Source organism: Rhagoletis zephyria, unplaced genomic scaffold (genome assembly GCF_001687245.7).
Source record: "Rhagoletis zephyria isolate East Lansing unplaced genomic scaffold, Rhagoletis_zephyria_1.1 Rzeph_scaffold_20636, whole genome shotgun sequence".
Lineage (NCBI taxonomy): Eukaryota > Metazoa > Arthropoda > Insecta > Diptera > Tephritidae > Rhagoletis > Rhagoletis zephyria.
In genome coordinates, this window is record NW_016177694.1 from 1 (window position 1) to 8,330 (window position 8,330).

At 35.1% G+C, this 8,330-nt stretch overlaps 1 long non-coding RNA gene across 1 annotated transcript; it reads right to left on the reverse strand.

Moving 5' to 3' along the window:
* Positions 1–1,895: 1,895 nt before the first annotated feature.
* On the reverse strand, positions 1,896–8,324 carry LOC108380867 (uncharacterized). Its single transcript, XR_001849593.1, has 2 exons — positions 8,020–8,324; positions 1,896–3,417 (listed from the first exon to the last, which is right to left on the reverse strand). It is a non-coding gene; the product is annotated as an uncharacterized LOC108380867 (long non-coding RNA).
* Between the last annotated feature and the right edge of the window lie 6 nt (positions 8,325–8,330).

An 8,330-nucleotide genomic window follows, 5' to 3' on the forward strand; every position in this document is an offset into this window, starting at 1 on the left:
AATACCAAAATCCATAGCATAAAAATCCTATGCATTGCAACTCTGGTTGACATTTCTATCAGCTGTTTAAAAAAGTTTTGCCTTGACAGTCAATAAAGGTCGCTCACAATCCATGGCATATTTCTGCAATTGCATAAATTTGTCAGCTCTTATGCACTGAATCGCGAATAGCCCTATAATGAAAACAGCAAATTATTTGCTCATTTCAAATTAGGGCATCATTTTCGTTTGTTGCGATTCGATTTTTCTTTCTCGAGATATACCAGTTTTATTGTGCAGTACTTCGGTATTATGTTATGAAAAAAGCATCCCTTGATTCAAAAAAATTTGGTGCTTTTAGTGTGGTAAAACGCTTTTTTCCCAAGTTTTGTGTGCTTTTTGAAAATTAAACTATGGCAACACTGGTAGTGGTGCACACGGGAGTCTCCGGGAGCTACTCGGCTTTCACATACAAGTCGTGTGTGCGCAGCTACCGAACTTATGCGCCGCTAGCAGCCGGTCAGTTTACGTTTGTACTTCATGCTGTAAGCATCACATGGGCGAGCTGTTTTGCTGAGTACACACATACAGATACAAAAATATTGCGCTTGTATTGGGAGCTCTACCAACGCTGTCCACCACTGGTGTAGTGGAAGATAGAGTTACAGCTATTGAGAGCTTGGAAGTGTCAGCTGTCGACGCGCACAGATTGAGCAGTTTGAGAGCCCCGCAGTTTCAACGGATATAATAATAAATGGAGTACCGCAAAGCAAAGACGACAATTTGAGAGAATTGTTTGCGGGGCTGTGTCGGGCAGTTGGTTTTGCCATGCCGAGTATATGTGAGTCGTTTCGTTTGCGACCAAACCAGTGCCAAGCCAATGTAGAACCAATATTGATTAAACTCAATTTCCCGCATGCTAGGAATGAGCTATTTAAATCAATAGCGGGTTTTTGTAAGCTGAAAAAGAGACCAGTAACTCTGTCTGATATTGGCCTGTGTGGTGGAGGAAATGTTTACGTGCACGAAAGTTAGACAAAGGCCAATAGAGAAATACTTTATCACGCAACACAACTCAAACGCCAAAAAGTATTATCGTCTGCATTTAGCATTCGAGGAAGAGTCCATGTAAGAGTTCATCACGGTAAAGAGGCGATTCTTGTGGACAGCAAACAGAGCGTTGATGCGCTTGTCAGTCAAGCCACATGACAGAAAGTAACTTGACTCTTAATATATGCACACACGCACATAATGTTATCATACTTTAGTTTTTAGACTTATTATTCTCTTTGTTCCCTGTTTCTGCTTATACCTTTGCTTTTATTTTCTCTTTGAACCTCATTAATGTTTCTACCGCTAATGTGAACTTCCAGCTTAATTGCGCCGATTTTATACTTCAAAATTTTTAATATTAATACGAGTTTCAGCGCTGACAAAAGCTGTTTAAAATTTCTACTGAGCGTTGTAAGTAAAAAACATGCTGGCTTGCAGCTGTGCTGTATGAATCCTAGAAGTTTTAATATTCAAAAAGTGGATTATGTTAATTACGTTTTACAGGGCCCTGAAATTGATGAGTTATGCGTAACAGAAACATGGTTTAGTGAAGCTGTGAGTGATAATACTTGCGCTTTGTATGATTATAAACTACTAAGAAATGATAGGAAACAGGATCGAAGGGTGGTAGTATCGCTATAAACTGCAAATCCAGGCTAAAACACAAAATTATATTTAACCCTTCGTTGCATGATTTAATTATTTTAAAGATAGACATTTTTTCGTATTATATAGTTGATGTAGGCCGAGCTATGATGATAAGAACCAAATTTAATGAACCTCCTGCGTCCCGGGACGAAGTTACCTTACATTGCATATACGCAATATCATGCAGTTAATTTGAAAGTTAAATATGCCTTGCTAAATTTTTACTAACTCGTATTTTATTGGGTAAAATTTTTTTAAAACAACGTAGTGATCCATTTACATAATTTGTTCTTTTTAATTACATCACATTAATTTGTAGCGATAACATAAGATTTAATTTAAAAAAAACGTTCTCATATTTATTCGAAACGAAATTTTTTATAACAATTTCTTGGTTTGTTAAAGCAAACACTTGTGTTACATTTTTCGCACTTTACAAAGGTATATCCTCGGCAACCTGGTATTTTGGGAGTTACGCGATTGTCTACCCACTTTGGCCAATGATCCGTATGGTCCAAACGCACTTTATTTTCAGGAATAGGTAAACTTCGCTGGTGATTTCTCTGCATAAATAAATAAATTCGTTTGTTTCAAAATTATATATGAGACTTCAAAAATGCACTACCTTAAGAGCCAGATTTCTCATAAGTTCCGAAAGTCTACCGCTTGGTGTCGAAACTTCTCCCATTTTGCACAGGGTTTCTCCTACTTTTAAGCGAAAATCTGCCGAATTTTCTTTTATGGGGTTACCTTTCTGGGCTTCAGCGCGCTTATATAATAACCAAGAATTTACAATGGCTGTATCTAGCAAGTGAATGAAGAGCCTCAAGTACCATTTTTTACACCGTATTTTGATTATATATCGACCAATAAATGAGTCTAATAAATCTGCGTCTCCCATAAACTTATTATACTCTGCAACTATGTTTCGACAAGCAACGGATACTTTTCTGTTCAACTTTTTGTCGAATCTTTCAACTGCTTTTCAGGAGCCTTCCCACAATAGTTTGACATCAAATTTACAATTTTGTTGTCTCTCCAAGAAACCACAGATATATCAAAATTTTCCACGGTTGCAACAAATTCGCAGGACTCTCCTCGTGATTTCTTTATCATAGCTTTTTCATCGGGAAGCCTCAAATTTGGAATTCTGTTCCCCACTGTTTCAAATATGATTTGCATTTGGTGGAACATAGTTGTTCAACTACAGAGAGACAGCTTTCAAGTGGAACTGATTTGAATTTTTTAACCAAATGATTTACAATTGGACGAAGCTTAAAAAGTCTGTCAAAATGTGGATCATCTTTTGGTTTCATATCATCATTATTGTTAAAATGCAATATTGAATTAATTTTTTTCAAATCTGTTAACAGACATAGTTTCTTGAATCAATTTGTTTGCTGCAATGGGTGTCCAATATCTACGAATGTTTGGGATCTGAACTACAGACATATTGACGCATATTCCCAAAAACTTTCACAAATCCTCTTTATCAATCTGCTCCGCTTTTTCAGGATTTCTTTGACAAGCGTACAAATTGGAGTATTCGTATTAGCATTTTTCTCTGCAAAAGTGTTTTCTGCCACACAAGAACTTTCTTCCGCTGTCAATTCTTCATTATTTTCGCACCGGCATATATTGATTTCAAAATTTGTGTCATCATCCTCTTCAAGAAACTTATCTTCATTTTGGTCCCAACTTTCTATTATACGTGCAATCTTATTATCCGTAAGGGCCCTAAGGGTAAAAATAATGCATAATGTTGCAGATGTACAATATAATAACGTATATGTAATCAGCGTAAACGCATGACTTTGCATGTATGATATGATACATTGGTACTCTTATATAAATGCTTGCTTTATCAGGAAGATATGTGACTTACAAAGAAAATACACTACACTTTCTAAAAAGTACTCACATTGTATTGTTATTTCACAGAACTTTACAAAATTTACACAAATAACTAAAACAAATTCGCACTCTTAAAATTTGCCTAACATTTCCGGCGTATATGTACACGTGTTGATGAATTTTCACAAACTATTGGCAAATATTAAATGACAAAGCCTCAAAGAGTCGCCTTAACCCTTTCCGGTCAAATCCGTCCCTGATGAATATAACAATTTTTCCTCTTAATTACAAGGTTCATAGAGCCTCATAATACCAAAAGTAAAAAAAATAAATACTGGGTAGCTATTAGGGCTACCTGAAATTTGTGCAATATATCGTACAAAAGTCCTCAAAGGAGTAAAAGTACTCAAGAAAAGTCAATAGATATTTCACTAAGTTTTACAGAATAAAACTTTTATTTCATTGAGAATGACCTTATGTATGTACAAAATAATTGATTTCACTGCAGATATGTTGGAATGAATATTTAGNCTTAATTACAAGGTTCATAGAGCCTCATAATACCAAAAGTAAAAAAAATAAATACTGGGTAGCTATTAGGGCTACCTGAAATTTGTGCAATATATCGTACAAAAGTCCTCAAAGGAGTAAAAGTACTCAAGAAAAGTCAATAGATATTTCACTAAGTTTTACAGAATAAAACTTTTATTTCATTGAGAATGACCTTATGTATGTACAAAATAATTGATTTCACTGCAGATATGTTGGAATGAATATTTAGTATCTTTTTAAGTATCTTTAGTTAAGATTTGCATTAAAATATTTTAAATTTTCTCCATGAGAAGAGAATTATATAAAGAAATTTTGAAAAATTTCAGATACAATTACAATATAAAAGACAAATGACCCGTATTAATAAACCATCCCGGTTTTTCTGCCTTCAGTAGATCAAGAAATCAAAATCCTACCCTTTACTGCAACAAAAGCGCACAAGCTCTTCACAAACCACGGCAAAAACCACCCGAATCGCCTGTTCATCCGCAACCATTGCGGACGTTTGTACAATATATTGAACATAACACTTACAACCTTTCAGTGTAAATGTACAATATATTGTACATTTTTTTCACCACTCGGAAAAAAATATTTTAAATCATGATAGTTTAATTTTAGCATTTTTATATGATGAAATGCTTCTTATATTTCCATACTATGTGCTTTTATTAGCGATTTTACTTGACTTTCACGTATTTTTTGTAAAATAAATTACCACAAATTGCGTGCCACTGGAATTTCATAAAATGGTCTATTTTTAAATTAAATGCTAAAAATATTTTTGAAACGTTTTCGATTTTGAAATTTACGTAAACTATTCGGGACATTCCACAACTTCATAAAGTTTAAATTGTTTTCAAAAATATTGATAAGATTTTTAGTAGCACGCTTCCAATGTTACAAAAAATTAAATGTACAATATATTGTACAAATGCAGGGAAAGGGTTAAGAAAAAATAACTGTAAATTAAAGAGAGACGTGGTTGCCAAACCTATAAAAAGTTTGCATTGCATATATGCAATTCTATGCAACGAAAGCACATTCTGCTTTGTGGCGACTTCAATATAGATCTTCTGAATAGCGACAGCAGTTCCAACGATTTAGTAGATTGGCTAGCTTCTGTTGGTTTACAAGTTATTAATAAATTTCCCACACGCTTTTCTCATAACTGTAAGGCAAGTCTACTGGACTTACCCTGTGTATCTGATTNCCTAGTAAGAGATTTGATCTTACTGGTCTTTTTAAAGAAGTAGCTGAGTTAGCGTTAAAATATGAGCGACTTCAATATAGATCTTCTGAATAGCGACTGTAGTTCCAACGTTTTAGTAGATAGACTAGCTTCTGTTGGCTTAAAAGTTATTAATAAATTTCCCACACGCTTTTCTCATAACTGTAAGGCAAGTCTACTGGACTTACTCTGTGTATCTGATAGTTCTAATCTAGTTCACTGTGATCAGTTTACGCTTGCGGGAATATCTGATCATGATATGATTTTTGCATCTTATAACCTTCAGTTCAATAACGATACTGATCTGCGTTTTTATTACAGGTATTTCAAATCAGCCGATATTAGAGCATTAAAGCAAGAGGCCGGTATGCTTGAATGGAATACGGGCTGGGTTTTTCCTGACATTAACCAAAATCTAAACTTTTTTACCTCCACGGTAAATTATCTTTTTGATAAATATATTCCTTTAAGAGTCGTGAAAACTTCTGACAGAAAACAACCATGGTTCATAAGAGAGGTTCTACTAACTATTAGGACCGGAAATAAGCTTTACGTTCGTTGGAAACGCAAACCAACTTGTGAAAACTGGGAAGCATATCGCAAAGCCCGAAATCGCGTTAATCTTACTACGAAAAATTCGAAAAGGCAGCACTATCGAACCAAACTAAATGCAGACTTACCAAGCAAAATACTGTGGAATAACCTAAAGTCTGTGGGCATAGGAAGTAAAGGTGACTTTGAATGTAATTTAGATGTTAATACCATGAATGACTATTTCTTACAGTCGAACACTTTGCAAAATAGCAATGGGTTCAAACTAGACCAAAACCTTTTATTTAAAACAAATAAACCTTTCAGTTTCTCGACTGTGACTGAGTATGACGTTTTAAAAGGTATTTTCTCAATAAAATCGAATGCTATTGGTGAGGACAGTGTAAGCTTAAAGTTTTTAAAAATTATTCTCCCAAACGAACTTCCTGCACTGACACACATTTTGAACTTCTCCGTTACCTCATCGACATTTCCGGATGCCTGGAAGATAGCCAAGGTTACTCCAATTCCTAAAAGTCATTCGGGTGTTTTTCCATCGGATTTCCGCCCGATAAGTATACTTTCTTCGCTGTCTAAACCCTTGGAAAGGCTGATGGTCATGCAAATAGTTATGCATCTTGATAGAAATAAACTTCTTACGCCGAAACAGTCTGGTTACAGAAAGGGTCACAGCTGTGCTACAGCTATGCTAAAGGTAATGGAAGATATTAGACCTATGTTTGATGAGTGATTTAACTGTTTTAACCCTATTAGACATTTCCAAGGCTTTTGACAAAGTTGATCATAGAAAATATCTTACTTAAACTAAACATATATTTTGGATTTTCTGATAGTGCGGTAAAATAACTCGAAAACTACCTTGGTAATCGTAGGCAAAAGGCTGTTGTAAAAAATGTGTGTTCTGAGCTAAGAGGACTGCACTCGGGGGTACCACAAGGATCCATACTAGGCCCAATTTTGTTCAGCATGTTCATTAATGATATCGTTCACTGCTGTAAAAGCGTGTCCATACACTTGTATGCGGATGATGCTCAAATTTACCTTTCTCGTCCAATTGGTCTCTCTGAGGACTTAATAGTCAGAATAAATGAAGATCTCCTTTCTATTTCCATCTGGGCCACGTTTAATAATTTACGCTTAAATGCAACGAAAACCAAAGCCATATGTATTTCACACTGTTCGAATACTGAAGATCTTCTCCCAACATTAACTCTAGAGGACACACCAATCATTTTTGGACCAGTTGTTACTAGTCTTGATTTCAAAATAAATTCCTATTTGGGGTGTTCGGATCATATAAACCACACCATAAGTAGGATTTATTTTGTTCTGAGAAAACTATGGTACACAGCTGAATTTGTTACTCAGGACATAAAATTACGTTTGGTGAGAGCACTTATAGTGCCACTTATTTCATATGGTGAGCTCATCTGTGGACAACTGGATAGTGCATCGGAGCGAAAACTTCAAATGGCGTTAAATAGTTGTGCCAGATACGTATTTGCTAAGCGTAAGTTCGACCACATATCACATTTTAGTTGTAAGATACTTAATTGTAATCTGACTGGTTTTTTGAATTACCGCAACCTTAAATTTTTGCATAAGCTCATCAATTTGAAAAACCCCAAATACCTTTTTGAAAAATTAACATTTGCACAAGCAACTAGAACTTGTAATCTGATTTTACCAAAACATAATTATCTTGTTTCTTCTAACGGGTGATTTTTTAAGAGCTTGATAACGCATAAAGTTTGCAAAATCTCATCGGTTCTTTATTTGAAACGTTAGATTGGTCCATGACATTTACTTTTTGAAGATAATTTCATTTAAATGTTGACCGCGGCTGCGTCTNTAGAATGTTTTTTGTCAGTGTTGTAAAAAAACTATGGAACTCCCTACCTACATTTTTAATAAGCTCAATTAATGGTTGAACCATTGGAGAAGGTTAATTATGTTGACACAAAAAAATTATTATTTTTAATTCGGCTGTTTTAATATTATTAATTTTTGTCTGATATGCCGTTAATTGCTTAATATTATCTAGCTTTGGCTGATTTTTAAGTGCAGCTTCACACTTTGTATGGCCTTCCCCTTTACCGTGTCTTTCTAAATTAGTAATATTGTTCGATTAAAATTTTTACAAAACTTACAAAAGCTTTTGCCACTCCTACTTTCCAGCCAGGTAAACATTTCCAGCCACCGCCCAAAAACGTTTGTTGAAAATTCTTTCTTGTGCTAGTGGAAGCATTAATTAGCACAATCACTTAAATCGATAGAAAGTGCAGTATTGGATGAGGCATCTAGAGGCCCAATGGTAGCTTCTTCAGCAATAGCAAACGCACCATCTTCATAACTTGAAGATTCAGGAATCGCAACAACATCATCGCCACCTCCACCAACAGCAAACGCACCATCTCCATAATTGTTAGGACCGCTAACCACGTGTCTCAGAAAAACCAAC